Genomic DNA, 15,086 nt, shown 5'->3' with positions numbered 1-15,086 from the left:
GTGATGGTTGTGGTGGTGTGGTGATGGTGTGGTGATGATTGTGATGGTTGTGGTGGTGATGGTTGTGGTGGTGGTGATGGTTGTGGTGATGGTGATAGTTGTGGTGATGGTGTGGTGATGGTGTGGTGATGGTTGTGGTGGTGGTGGTTGTGGTGGTAGTGATGGTTGTGGTGGTGGGGATGGTGATGGTTGTGGTGATGGTTGTGGTGATGGTGTGGTGATGGTGGTGGTGATGGTTGTGGTGGTGGTGGTGGTTGTGGTGGTAGTGATGGTTGTGGTGGTGGTGATGGTTGTGGTTGTGGTGGTGGTTGTGGTGGTAGTGATGGTTGTGGTGGTTGTGGTGATGGTGATGGTTGTGGTGGTGGTGCGGTAGTGTCGTGGTTAGCGCCACGCTGCGCTACGAACCCGGCAGAGAGTCGAGTTCGATTCCCGCTCACGGCCACCAACACTGGTGACGATTATCCGAACCGCTTCTGAGCCTCCCCTAGGTCGACTCAACCTCAAATTGAGTACCTGGTGCGATGTGTAAAAATATTGCCACTGGGGAGACAAAGGCGGCCGGCGCGGTGTTGGCAACCCACCGCGTCGCGTGCCGTGCCGGCCTTCATTAGGTGCCACTCGCTCACGACACTTGCCCCAGCAGGCTATATGGGGCATCTTTGCCTTTGTGCCCCAGCCAAGACTGCGCCCGTCCTTGCCTCCTCTGGGCCTCCCCTAGGTCGATTCAGTCTCAAACGAGTACCTGGTGCGGTGTGTAGTAAACGCGCCACTGGGGAGACCACCTCGTTGTGCCCCGTGCCGTTGCTCGCTAACAACACTTGCCCCAAAAGTATGTTACGGCAATATCGTGTGGCGTGGTGGTTGTCTGGGTGTAGTCATGCTCGCGATGGCCTTGATTACGGTGCTGGTGAAATGAATCGGGTGTTTCGTGGTCGTGGTGATGTAGTCATTCTAGTTGATTGGTGGTGGCGGCGGTAACGATCATGGTTGGCATGGGTGGAGTTGGTGGTGGTGGTGTTGGTGGTCCGTCACGTGAGTTCACGAGATAGCCTCACAGTGCACCTAGCCTGGCACGAGCGCCGTGGTGACATCACCGCCGCTTATCGAGTGGCGAACTGCGGCTGGAGTTTGTTGTTGTTGTTGATGGTGTTGTTGTTGTTGATGGTGTTGTTGTTGTTGATGGTGTTGTTGTTGTTGATGGTGTTGTTGTTGATGTTGTTGTTGTTGTTGATGGTGTTGTTGTTGATGGTGTTGATGGTGTTGTTGTTGATGGTGTTGATGTTGTTGATGATGATGTTGTTGTTGATGGTGTTGATGTTGTTGATGGTGTTATTGTTGATGGTGTTGATGGTGTTGTTGTTGATGTTGATGGTGTGTCCTCAACATCAGATGCAGAATCACGTGGCACGGGCGACTGCGGCGAGTGGTTGTAACGGCAGCTAAGAGGAGATGAAGAGGAGATAAAGAGGAGATAAAGAGGAGATAAAGAGGAGATGAAGAGGAGATAAAGAATTCCCGAGAGGGAGAGGAGAGAGAGATTAAGCTCACAATGCCGCGGTGCCGACGAGTTACCCGATATGGGATTATTATTTTTTTACTTTTTCTATCTCCTTTCTCAGCAGTAAGCGCCGCATCCAAGCAGAGATCCAAGCTGCAAACCTCCCTCTCCCCTCTCGTCTCACTCCTCTCGCCTCCACGCCATCTCTCCTCCAGCAAACCAGCGCTTGCTGTTGAAGGCTCCAGTCCACGCTTAGTGGTCGTTGGGAGTTATCTCGCTCGCCCGTTCACCCGTGCCGTCACCGCAACTCCCTCGCGAACTTGGGGGGGGCGCACACGGCAGGGCCCCCCGCGATCACCGACGTTTGGATTGGTGACAAGGGGCGGTTTTAAATTTAAATAAATAAAAATGAAATGTTACGGATATCTGGGCGGGTGCAGGGTTTTGGCAAGAATCCCCTAAGCCGAGGATTAATCTCGTGACACGATAATCGCCAGGTGTTAGTTGGGCGATGGCAGTCCGTGGGTTTCTCGTCTTCACCGCCGAACGCTCGAATCAATGCTTCCCAATTGTCTGCGGTAACTGAACAGCCGCGGTATAAGCGCTCGCGTACCCCAGGGCGCCCGAGCGAGACTGCGGCCAGAGAGAGAGTCGATTTAGGGACGTTGCCAAAGTTCGCTTCTTTAAAACTTGTTCCCAAATCTTTGCACCGCCGTGAAATTCCCGGCATCCTCAATCGCCCTCGTCAAAGGCCCGAACGAACACACTTTGGGGGTGACCAGAACCACACCCGGGCAGCCGCCTTTGTCTCCCCAATGCCGATGCATACACGCCGCAGGCACGTGATCATTTGACGGTTCCGATATTTTTTACCGATGTTGGCCCCGAGCGCTAACCAATGCGCCACCGCTCCACGCGCGTGCACACGCACACATACAACAACCGCCGTTCTCAACTAAGTGGCGGTGACGTCACCACGGCGCGTGTGCCAGGCTAGGTGCACCTTGATGGCACGTGAAGTGTGGAGGGCTCGCTGCTGGCGGAATAGTCGCGGGACAGGCCCAGGTGGTGTGAGCCACCTGAGACGACTTGCCAGGTGCACCACCTGTGCCGCTCCACCGCTGTGCCACCTTGATCTTTGGCAACCTCCCTATGTTGGCTTCCTATTGCGGTGATGGTGGGTGGAGTGAGTGGTGGAGCGAGCGGGTGGAGCGAGTGGTGGAGCGGGCGGGTGGAACGAGTGCGTTCTGGCATCCGTTATTGACGACGGGGGACTCCGAGCGTGCAGCGACGCGCTGGGGCGCTTGTACTGCACCGACAGAGTCTCGACTCGCCTACGGGGTGCTGCTAACGAGTGTTGCCGAGAGAGCAACACTTGAACCTGAGCGGCTGAGGTCCTCGTCTTGAGTCTCCGCGTTTTCTTGGCAGCCCCGCGATGGAACCGCGATGACGAGTGACGGGAGGAGGGGGGGGGGAGAATGATCTCAGCACGATCGGTGGGGCTTGCAACACGAGCGAATATTCGTGCACCGCACGTTTCTATTTGATCTAACCCAAAAATCTAACCCCCCTCCCAAAAAAAATGTATGGATTTCTATTTGACTTCACGTGGCCCTGACCCTCGTGGCTCTAAGGACGATGGCATCAGAAACTCTCAAGGGGGTAGGCTAAGATTTGTTGTTCTCTGGGAATGACGCCCCCCCCCCCCCATTCAAGTTCAGGAATGTGGAACTTCCACCGCTGACGGAGGTCCAAAGACAGACGAAAGGGGACAGTGCCATCCCCCATAGCTCATTCGATCAGGGGAACACTTCGAGTGAGCTTAGCGCTGAGCCCAGCTGCGAGGAGCCACACTCACAACGTGGTGGATGATCGACACGCAGATAAACAATGTGCAGAACGTGGCATGCAAGAACTACACTGCGAGAAAAAAATGTTTTATTTTACCAGGTGAGGCCCCACTGAGCTGTATAGCTCTTTTTCAGAAGCGACCTGGCCACACATGATAGTCCTGCGAAGTGGCTTGTCACATGGAAATATATCGCAGCCAAATTACTCTAAACGCGTGTTTCTAAATGTGGAGGGGGAAAACCGGAGGACTCGGAGACAAATCCACGCGACCCACGAGGAGAGAGACACCGCAAACTCCAAATATACAGCAGCAGGCGTCAGGGTTCGGGATCGAACCCACGACCTCCTGTGTCCCTGGCGAGGGAGTTAACATCTCGCCACCGCGGACGGTGCAGCTCCGTAATTGTCACCTTTCCACTGGAGGTTCGTTTAGTTGTGGATCGCTCATTTGGCACTACGAGCTATGGTGCCAAATGCAAGTGACGCGCATTCTTCTTGTCGCACGGCCACTGATGTAGATGACTGCAATTTGACACTCAAGGTAGCCACGCCAGCAGCCAACCTCGTCAGGAGTAGCAGCGGAGTTAAGTGGATCGCCGTGATGCTGCCTCTCATCCTTCAGTGTCCGTGAATCAGGGCATCGCGTCGTCACACGTCGTGCGGTCTTTGTTCTGGATGACCACGGTGGCACCACTACTACTGGAGAGGTTTTTTTTATTTTCCACGTGTGCATCATGAGGGCAGTGCCGGATTATCCGAGTAGCAACAGTAGCTGCATGTGCTACGGGCCCCACACTTCCAAGGACCCCCCTCGTGATAAATGCTTTCAAGCTATCAATCCCGGTTTAGTGATTCTGCACTTGCTCTATTACTATAGTACTATACTGCCTTCAACTTTTATGAACGACTGGGTGTTTAAGGTCAGCGATTTGTCGTATTATCTGGCTGTAAAGCAAATGAAAAAATACAATTACTTTACTATGCAAGTTAAATTTTGGCGTTTTAATATTTGTGTGTGTTTTAGGGCCCCTTTATAACATATGCTACAGGCCCTGCACTAGCTTAATGCGGGCGACGGTAGGCCCGGGTTAAAGGTCTCGGCAGCAGAGCGGGTGAAGGCAGTGGCCGATGTGAGAGAGAGCGAGAGAGGTGGTGATGGTGATGGTGGTGGTGTGACAGTCCACCGGACCCGAATAGAGAGATCGTCACGGATCGGTGGAAGCTGCTCACACGGGCAGGTGGCTGCCTCAATAGCCAGGCGGTTGACATCCCCGCAAAGGTCACGCGAACCCCGCTTGGCCAAATTCGAATAAATCCATCTCACCCCCACCCCTCCGCCCCGCGCACCGAGGAGGGCGCCTTTTTTTGCGTGAATTCGCGACTTACAGAACCTAAGGTGCCCAACCGCTTCAATTTGTCTTCCATTGCCGTGGCGATTGTTGGGCAAATCCGGCTCCGCTGCAAGGCGCGGGGTCACCATCATCGTCATCCACCATCATCGTCATCCATCATCATCAGCGGCGGCGGCAGCAGCAGCTCGTGCGGCGGAGGAATGGGCCCGGCATTTTTTCTCGCTCTCTCTTTCTCTCGCGTTGATTTTCCTCTCTCCCTCCCTCCCTCTCGCTCGCGCCATCTCGCTCTGTCTCTCGCCTTTGCACTTTCTTTTCTTCAGCGGGACGCCGGAGCAATGCGCGACAACCCTTAAGTGCTGCGTTATTGATGGTGTTGTGTCAGCTTAAGTGTGGTATAACAACCATCTCTCTCTCACACACACGCACAAATACACGGTGGTGGTGGGGGTGGGTGGTGGATAACAAGGAAGTGACACACGCGCGCACAATCAAAACCCACAACGGCGTGCACAGTCAATATTTATCCCCGCCGGGTGACTGCGCCCGTCTCTCGGCTCGCCGCCGATTCGCTGCGGTGCCTGCGGCACCCATGGGCTGGCTGTCTCTTTTGTTGCTTTTTTTGTAAATTAAAGCCGGGCTGGTAATCGGGCGGGCGTTGTTCAGGTTGCGTGGACCGGCTACAGCCCCCCCCACAGCCCCCCGCTGGAACGCCGCCCAGCTGACACCGACCCTGGCAAGGTCCCCCCCGCTTCGCACGGTTGTCTACGCACGGTGCGAAAGAAGTTCAGCGTACGGCACGACGTGCATGCCGTGCGGGGCGTGCGCGCGTGTCGTCGGGTTAATTGCGCGAATGGGCGGGGGGAGGCGCGGCCACTCCCGCGGGTCCACGGAGTAAACTCTTCCACCGCTCGTCTCAACTTTGGTGGCCCTGAGCCACTTATTGGGCAGAAACGCCACACTGCCTGTGGCCTCGTGGCCAGTCTACCCCCATAAGGCAACAACTGGTCGATATTCGCTCAGGATGCACGTGTCGCTCCACCGCGCGGCTAGTCGGGGGTTGTATGACCATACTTCACCACGCTGGTCAGTGGGAGTTGGTGAAGGCTGCGAGCATAGACATGGAGCGTAGAAGTGCAGTACAACCGCGAATGTTGCGGCATTGCGCTCAACGTAGCCACACAGCTTATGACCAGTGCCGGATGAAGCTAGTGCGGGGCCTGTAGCATGATGTTGTAAAGGGGCACTAAATAAACAACATGAAAACACGTACATTTTTTACTTGTTCTTTGGTTCTTTCGGTAAAGTCACGTAAAATGAGAATAAAATAATAAATTGATCAAATAAAATAACACAATAAAATTCCTCACGACAAGCGGCCTTCATCACCTGATCATCACCTGATGAAGGCCGCTTGTGTTGTGGCCGAAACGTCGTGAGAATTTTATTGTATTATTTTATTTTATCAATTTATTATTTTATTCTCATTCTACGTGACTTTTCCGAAAGAACCAAAGAAGATGAATCCTTGCAGTCACGAAAGCTTTAAATCGAAATTATTTTTTTTACTTGCATAGTAAAGTTATTTTATTTTCTTGTTTGCTATACAGCCAGATAATAGATTAATCGCTAACCTTAAACACCCATCATTAGACTTTCTTTGCCAGTACCAAAATATAATAGTAGGGTTTTTCCCATTTTTTCTGGCAACAAAACTGAAACCTTTTTTACAAGGATTCATTACTTTGATAGTGCATTGTCTTTGAGCTATACGCCTTTTGGCGTCATCTGGTCGAGCACCAATTGGGTGGAGGCTCAAAAGATAGCCGTCCCTTGGTGTGGATCAATCAGTTTCAAGGACAATGCATATATTATCATAGTATGTTTTTTGTTTGCATTTTGACTGCAGGTATTGTGGTTAATGCAGACATGAATCCTTGTAAAAACGGTTTCAGTTTTGTTGCCAGAAAAAAGGGGAAAAACCCTATTATTACATTTTGGTATTGGTAAAGGAGGTCTAATGATGTAGATGCTCACCCCGAGCCCTCATTACTTTGATAGTGCATTGTCTTTGAGCTGTACACCTTCTAGCGTCATCTGGTCGAGCACCAATTGGGTCGAGGCTCAAAAGAAAGCCGTCCCTTGCTGTGGACCAATCAGTTTCAAGGACAATGCATATATTATCATAGTATGTTTTTTGTTTGCATTTTGACTGCAGGTATTGTGGTTAATGCAGACATGAATCCTTGTCAAAAGGTTTCAGTTTTGTTGCCAGAAAAAAGGGGAAAAACCCTATTATCCTAAACACCCAGTCGTTCATAAAAGTTGAAGGCGGTATAGTACTATAGTAATAGAGCAAGTGCAGAATCACTGAACCGGAATTGAAAGCTTGAAAGCATTTAGCGGGGCCCTTGAAAGTGAGGGGCCCGTATGTAGCTACTTTTGCTATTCGGATAATCCGGCAATGCCTATGACCCTGGTAGCCCATCCAAGCTCTGCCCAAGCTAAACTCCGCTTAGCTCACGACAGTTCAATCAGACATAGGCGCGTGCATTATGGAACATTCGGCTGGGTAGCGCTGTTGCAAGGACGCTCCAGTTTCATTTGAAAGGTTGCAGGAGCAAATCCAGTCAGCTTCGACTCATCGCCATCATCCACCTGCGGTCACTACAACATTTGTACAATTTCTTTGAAAGTTAAAGGTGGTCGTTTCATGCCGAATGTTGGTCCCCACCGTAGGAATGTGGAATTTCCACCAATGTTGTCAGGGCTGCCAACTGGTTTGCGCAGTCCCGCGGGGTAATGAATGCGTTGAGGAGGCGTTTTCACTTTGACCTCAAGGGGCGAATGAGATTAGACAACAATGATTGAGCGGCATTGTCAAATTTGTTTACGTCCTGCAATAATTCCGTCCCTTAGGATATTAGTGCAGTTAGTGAGCCCCTCTTAAAACACTAATACGCCGACACACATACAAAGACAAAGATCCTCCTTGCAGCCTTTAAACCTCCATCGGGACAAGTGCTGTTAGCGAGCACCTATTAAGGCCGGCACGGCACACACCGCGCCCGGCCGCCTTTGTCTCCCCCAGTGCCGATGTTTACTATACACCGCACCAGGTACTCATTTGAGATTGGATCGACCTAGAGGGTAGACCCAGGATCAGTTTCAAATATTCGCCAATGTTATCGGTCGCGAGCGGGAATCGTATCTCACAGCCGCCGGATTCCGAGCCCAGCGCGCTAACCACTGCACCCCCAACACCGCTCACACCACGATGGGCAGGCAGCATCTGCTAACATTCTTGTGGGCTTTACTGTACTCGTGAGCGAACACACGCGCAAAAAAAAACCCAAAGAAGCTAAACAAGAAATATTTTTTTTCCCCGGTGACGTGTTAAATAAAGTCCAGCCGAGGCAGTGAAGCCTTTGGGACCAGGGTTCGACTCCCCCTACCCTTCCCCCCTGCAGGGTCAATGTTTACGTTAATTAGGGCCGACAGAAGGGCTCCCCCCCCCCCCGGCCAGGCCGGCGAGGGAGATCGGGAGGGAGGCAGCTGTGGGTCCCGTGGCCTCGCCAGAGGTAATGGTGGCCAGACCAGCCCAGCGCGGCTACGCTCCAACCAAACCCACCACCACCACCCCCCACCATTACCCTCCCCACCACCCACTACCACCCCCCACCACCCGACCACCCCACCAACACCCCCCACTACCCCCCCCGTAATCCCGCAAGGCGCAAAATCGCTCGCGGCCCATTGTTGCAGCCTGCCTGCCTCTCATCCGACTCTCCTGCGAGGCGATGCAGTCGTGCAACGAATGGCGCGAGCCTCGCATTGTCAAATACAAACCCACGAAACGAAATCAAGAATGGAAGGGGTTGAGTTGGTTTCTCCTTCCTCATCATCGTCATCATCATCGTCATCCCCCGATTAGCGCGGTCGGCTACGGTACGGTGCGAAAAAAGTTCAATTGACATGCATCCGTCCCCTGTTTTATGTAAAAGGAAGAACTTTCTCCCGCTCTGAGTAAACATCGCGCGCGCGCGCTGTGCACGAAAGCCGTGGGCTGTGCGCGATGGGGCTCGACAATTCCCGGCACGTGCATCGCGTTCGCGTCAAGAAGTGCACGTGACATCACTAAAGTGTCTCCCTATTCCAGACGTGTAACAAAAAATAGATATTGATCAAATAGACGTTTATAAAATAGATATTTATTAAATAGATACTTATAAAATAGACTTTTATAAAATCTATATTTATAAAATAGATATTTATAAAGTAGATATTTATAAAATAGATATTTATAAAGTAGGTATTTATAAATTAGATATTTATTAAATAAATATTTATAAAATATGTATTTATAAAATAGGTATTTATAAAATAGATATTTATAAATTAGATATTTATAAAGTAGATATTTATAAAGTAGGTATTTATAAAATAGACATTTATTAAATATATATTTATAAAATAGATATTTATAAAATAGGTATTTATAAAATAGGTATTAATAAAATAGGTATTTATAAAATAGATATTTATAAAAATAGATATTTATAAAATAGGTATTTATAAAATAGATATTTATCAAATAGATTTTTATCAAATAGATATAAAATAGATATTTATAAAATAGATATTGATAAAATAGATATTTATAAATTTTGATCAGATAAGGCCCACTGAGCTACATCGCTCTTTTTTTTCCCAGAAGCGACTTCGCTATCACGAGTGATAGGTCAACGAAGTGGTTTATCATCACGTGGTTTATCATCACGAGTGATAGGTCAACGAAGTGGTTTATCATCACGTGGTTTATCATCACGAGTGATAGGTCAACGAAGTGGTTTATCATCACGTGGTTTATCATCACGAGTGATAGGTCAACGAAGTGGTTTATCATCACGTGGTTTATCATCACGAGTGATAGGTCAACGAAGTGGTTTATCATCACGTGGTTTATCATCACGAGTGATAGGTCAACGAAGTGGTTTATCATCACGTGGTTTATCATCACGAGTGATAGGTTAACGAAGTGGTTTATCATCACGTGGTTTATCATCACGAGTGATAGGTCAACGAAGTGGTTTATCATCACGTGGTTTATCATCACGAGTGATAAGTCAACGAAGTGGTTTATCATCACGTGGTTTATCATCACGAGTGATAGGTCAACGAAGTGGTTTATCATCACGTGGTTTATCATCAGGAGTGATAGGTCAACGAAGTGGTTTATCATCACGTGGTTTATCATCACGAGTGATAGGTCAACGAAGTGGTTTATCATCACGTGGTTTATCATCACGAGTGATAGGTCAACGAAGTGGTTTATCATCACGTGGTTTATCATCACGAGTGATAGGTCAACGAAGTGGTTTATCATCACGTGGTTTATCATCACGAGTGATAGGTCAACGAAGTGGTTTATCATCACGTGGTTTATCATCACGAGTGATAGGTTAACGAAGTGGTTTATCATCACGTGGTTTATCATCACGAGTGATAGGTCAACGAAGTGGTTTATCATCACGTGGTTTATCATCACGAGTGATAAGTCAACGAAGTGGTTTATCATCACGTGGTTTATCATCACGAGTGATAGGTCAACGAAGTGGTTTATCATCACGTGGTTTATCATCAGGAGTGATAGGTCAACGAAGTGGTTTATCATCACGTGGTTTATCATCACGAGTGATAGGTCAACGAAGTGGTTTATCATCACGTGGTTTATCATCACGAGTGATAGGTCAACGAAGTGGTTTATCATCACGTGGTTTATCATCACGAGTGATAGGTCAACGAAGTGGTTTATCATCACGTGGTTTATCATCACGAGTGATAGGTCAACGAAGTGGTTTATCATCACGTGGTTTATCATCACGAGTGATAGGTTAACGAAGTGGTTTATCATCACGTGGTTTATCATCACGAGTGATAGGTCAACGAAGTGGTTTATCATCACGTGGTTTATCATCACGAGTGATAAGTCAACGAAGTGGTTTATCATCACGTGGTTTATCATCACGAGTGATAGGTCAACGAAGTGGTTTATCATCACGTGGTTTATCATCACGAGTGATAGGTCAACAAAGTGGTTTATCATCACGTGGTTTATCATCACGAGTGATAGGTCAACAAAGTGGTTTATCATCACGTGGTTTATCATCACGAGTGATAGGTCAACAAAGTGGTTTATCATCACGTGGTTTATCATCACGAGTGATAGGTCAACGAAGTGGTTTATCATCACGTTGTTTATCATCACGAGTGGTAGGTCAACAAAGTGGTTTATCATCACGTGGAATGTATAGCAGCAAAATACTCTAAACGCGTGATGTTGATTCGAAATGTGGAGGAAAAAAAAACCGGAGGACCCGGAGGAAAAATGCCACGCGACCACGGGGAGAGAAACACGCAGACTGCAAATATACAGCAGCAGCAGGCGTCAGGGTCGAGATCGAACCCACGACCTCCTGCAGACCAGGCGAGGGAGTTAACATCTCCTAGCCACCGCGGCGCGCCCCTATTCCAGGCGTGTTACGGCGGCAGCGCCGATCGCAGTGGAAGTTCTAAATTCCTAACGTAGGGCAAGTCTACGTCGTGCAAACAAAACAACAAAACATAAAAACGGCAACTCTTGAGGATCTATCAAAGTGGTCCGCGGCAGTGAACGAACCGACTCAACCGAACCCCGCCGCGTTCCGAGCGCGAGTCCAAAGCTGCGGGCAACGAACGCCCTTGGCCTCAGCGTTAAAAGCCACGCACGCACGGGTGCCCTGCCACCTGCCCGGGCCGAATACATCACACGAGTTGCCCGTGAGCCATGCGTGGGCAGGTGGGTGATCTTCGTGAAGGGAACGCATTCGAATTTTGTATTATTTTCAAGAAAAGCCGCACACTGCCTGGCTAAGCCAACTGATGTAGCGGCATTATTTTTAACACGAGTAAGGACAGCGATAATTAACGCGGTGATTCATAATCCCAGAGGAACGTTTAAACCACACTGGCGGGCCCGTTTGACTGCCAGGGACCACACCGAACAATGCTGTGCTGTAGTGGATTACCACGGTGTTTATTTATTACGTTATTACCTTCAATGGGAAGGGCTCGGGTATTTTACTTTGGCGCAGGTGGCATTCTGCTTCACTTCGCCTCTGTCACCGTCGTTTTGTGTGAATTAAAAACGACCATGGCAAGGCTCTCATCGTCTCCTTTTATGATCACGAGCCACAAATGGAAATTCCACATTCACGTGGCTGGGGCAAGCCCGCCAAAAAAAGGCAATCAAAAAGTGGTAGCTATTTTATCGACCCCCAAAGAGCATGATGATGGGTCCAGCTGAAACTCTACCTGGGGCCTGAACAACAGAACCATCTCCTAGGTGTGAGCCGAGCACTCTACCACAGCTCCGCTGAGCCCGATTACGCAAACACATTGACGCGTGTACCCCCGTGCCGAATTTGAACCTCGCGACATTCCGATCGCAAGGAGAGCACTCCAGCCATACTCAGGGAGCATCGCAATAAAGACCGATGGCTGACCATCGAACAAAGACAGCGGTCACCGCATCGCGCGTTTTCAGATGCGCCGTTTCAGCGGCCGTCTGGAACGCTCTTCCTTCCGATATCAGGAAGGCTCTGAAAGCGATGCCCTTTTAAATGATCTAGATTGATGAACTCACTTCTTATTTTTGAAGCTTAGGTTGTTGTCCTTCCTCCCGCACGTCCGATCAGCACGGTTGGCAACGAACGGTTGCGAAAGAAGCTCAACACACGTGCATCATTAATTGACTGAAAACGTCGTAACAATGAAACCCAATGTATGACCCTCCGAGAAAAGAGCTGTACGACTCAGCGTGGCCACCCCCGGAGTAAGTAAAATAAGGTGAATGATAGAGAGGGCCGCGCTTGAACAATCTTGGCAGAGGGGCCGAAGAAGAATCCACAGCGCCATCTGCTGCTCGCGTGCGACAAGGTGCAGTGGGTTCCATTCCGGTGTGGCTCTGCGTCCTTTTGCTCGATCCACTGCTGGACGGTCACGAAATCCACACGGAAGTGTGTACCGGAATGACGGGTGGCCCCCCCTCCCCACATGCCCCCCTCCCCACATGCCCCCCTCCCCACGTGCCCCCCTCCCCACATGCCCCCCTTTCCACATGCCCCCCTCCCCACATGCCCCCCTTTCCACATGCCCCCCTTTCCAAATGCCCCCCCTCCCCACATGCCCCCCACATGCCCCCTCCCCAACATGCCCCCCTTCCCACATGCCCCTCCTCCTCAAATGCCCCCCTCCCCACATGCCCCCCCCACATGCCCCCTCACCACATGCCCCCCCTTCCCCACATCCCCCCATCCCCACATGCCCCCCCTTCCCCACATCCCCCCCTACCCACATGCCCCCTCTCCACATGCCCCCCTCCCTACATGCCCCCCCCTATACACAAGCCGTCCTATCCACAAGCCCCCCTCCCCACATGCCCCCCCTTCCCCACATGCCCCCCTCCCCAGATGCCCCCTACCCACATGCCCCTGTCCCCAGATTGTCTTGTACTAAAGATTAATTTCCGACGTTTTCAACAGAAGGTGGATATCGGATCAATTGCTTATGCGGTACGTGTTATATTTGACAGACGGGACGTCACATTAGCGTAAGATTTCGATTTAAAGCTTTCGTGACTGCAGGAATTCATATTCTTAGTTCTTTCGGTAAAATCACGTAGAAGGGAAATAATAAAATAATAAAAATAAAACATAATAAAATAAAATTGTCACGACGTTTCGGCAACAACGCAAGCAGCCGTCGTCAGGTGAAAAAAACAGAGCTGTCGGAAAAACAGCGTCCTCGTTAGGACGCTGTTTTTCCAGCAGCTCTGTTTATAATGAGGACGCTGTTTCTCCGACAGCTCTGTTTATAATGAGGACGCTGTCTCTCCGACAGCTCTGTTTATAATGAGGACGCTGTCTCTCCGACAGCTCTGTTTATAATGAGGACGCTGTCTTTCCAACAGCTCTGTTTATAATGAGGACGCTGTCTCTCCAACAGCTCTGTTTATAATGAGGACGCTGTCTCTCCGACAGCTCTGTTTATAATGAGGACGCTGTCTCTCCGACAGCTCTGTTTATAATGAGGACGCTGTTTCTCCGACAGCTCTGTTTATAATGAGGACGCTGTCTCTCCGACAGCTCTGTTTATAATGAGGATGCTGTCTTTCCGACAGCTCTGTTTATAACGAGGACGCTGTCTCTCCGACAGCTCTGTTTATAATGAGGATGCTGTCTCTCCGACAGCTCTGTTTATAATGAGGACACTGTCTCTCCGACAGCTCTGTTTATAATGAGGACGCTGTCTCTCCGACAGCTCTGTTTATAATGAGGATGCTGTCTTTCCGACAGCTCTGTTTATAATGAGGACGCTCCCTTTCCGACAGCTCTGTTTATAATGAGGACGCTGTCTCTCCGACAGCTCTGTTTATAATGAGGATGCTGTCTTTCCGACAGCTCTGTTTATAATGAGGACGCTGTCTCTCCGACAGCTCTGTTTATAATGAGGACGTTGTCTCTCCGACAGCTCTGTTTATAATGAGGACGCTGTCTCTCCGACAGCTCTGTTTATAATGAGGACGCTGTCTCTCCGACAGCTCTGTTTATAATGAGGACGCTGTCTCTCCGACAGCTCTGTTTATAATGAGGACGCTGTCTCTCCGACATCTCTGTTTATAATGAGGACGCTGTCTCTCCGACAGCTCTGTTTATAATGAGGATGCTGTCTTTCCGACAGCTCTGTTTATAATGAGGACGCTCCCTTTCCGACAGCTCTGTTTATAATGAGGACGCTGTCTCTCCGACAGCTCTGTTTATAATGAGGATGCTGTCTTTCCGACAGCTCTGTTTATAATGAGGACGCTCCCTTTCCGACAGCTCTGTTTATAATGAGGACGCTGTCTCTCCGACAGCTCTGTTTATAATGAGGATGCTGTCTTTCCGACAGCTCTGTTTATAATGAGGACGCTGTCTCTCCGACAGCTCTATTTATAATGAGGACGCTGTCTCTCCGACAGCTCTGTTTATAATGATGACGCTGTCTTTCCAGCAGCTATGTTTATAATGAGGACGTTGTCTTTCCAACAGCTCTGTTTATAATGAGGACGCTGTCTCTCCGACAGCTCTGTTTATAATGAGGACGCTGTCTCTCCGACAGCTCTGTTTATAATGAGGACGCTGTCTCTCCGACAGCTCTGTTTATAATGAGGACGCTGTCTCTCCGACAGCTCTGTTTATAATGAGGACGCTGTCTTTCCAACAGCTCTGTTTATAATGAGGACGCTGTCTCTCTGACAGCTCTGTTTATAATGAAGACGCTGTCTCTCCGACAGCTCTGTTTATAAT

Source organism: Petromyzon marinus, chromosome 28, assembly GCF_048934315.1.
Source record: "Petromyzon marinus isolate PM22_M1 ecotype Great Lakes invasive population chromosome 28, UKy_Petmar_22M1.pri1.0, whole genome shotgun sequence".
Classification (NCBI taxonomy): Eukaryota; Metazoa; Chordata; class Hyperoartia; order Petromyzontiformes; family Petromyzontidae; genus Petromyzon; species Petromyzon marinus.
Note: the sequence above shows the minus strand (reverse complement) of the source record.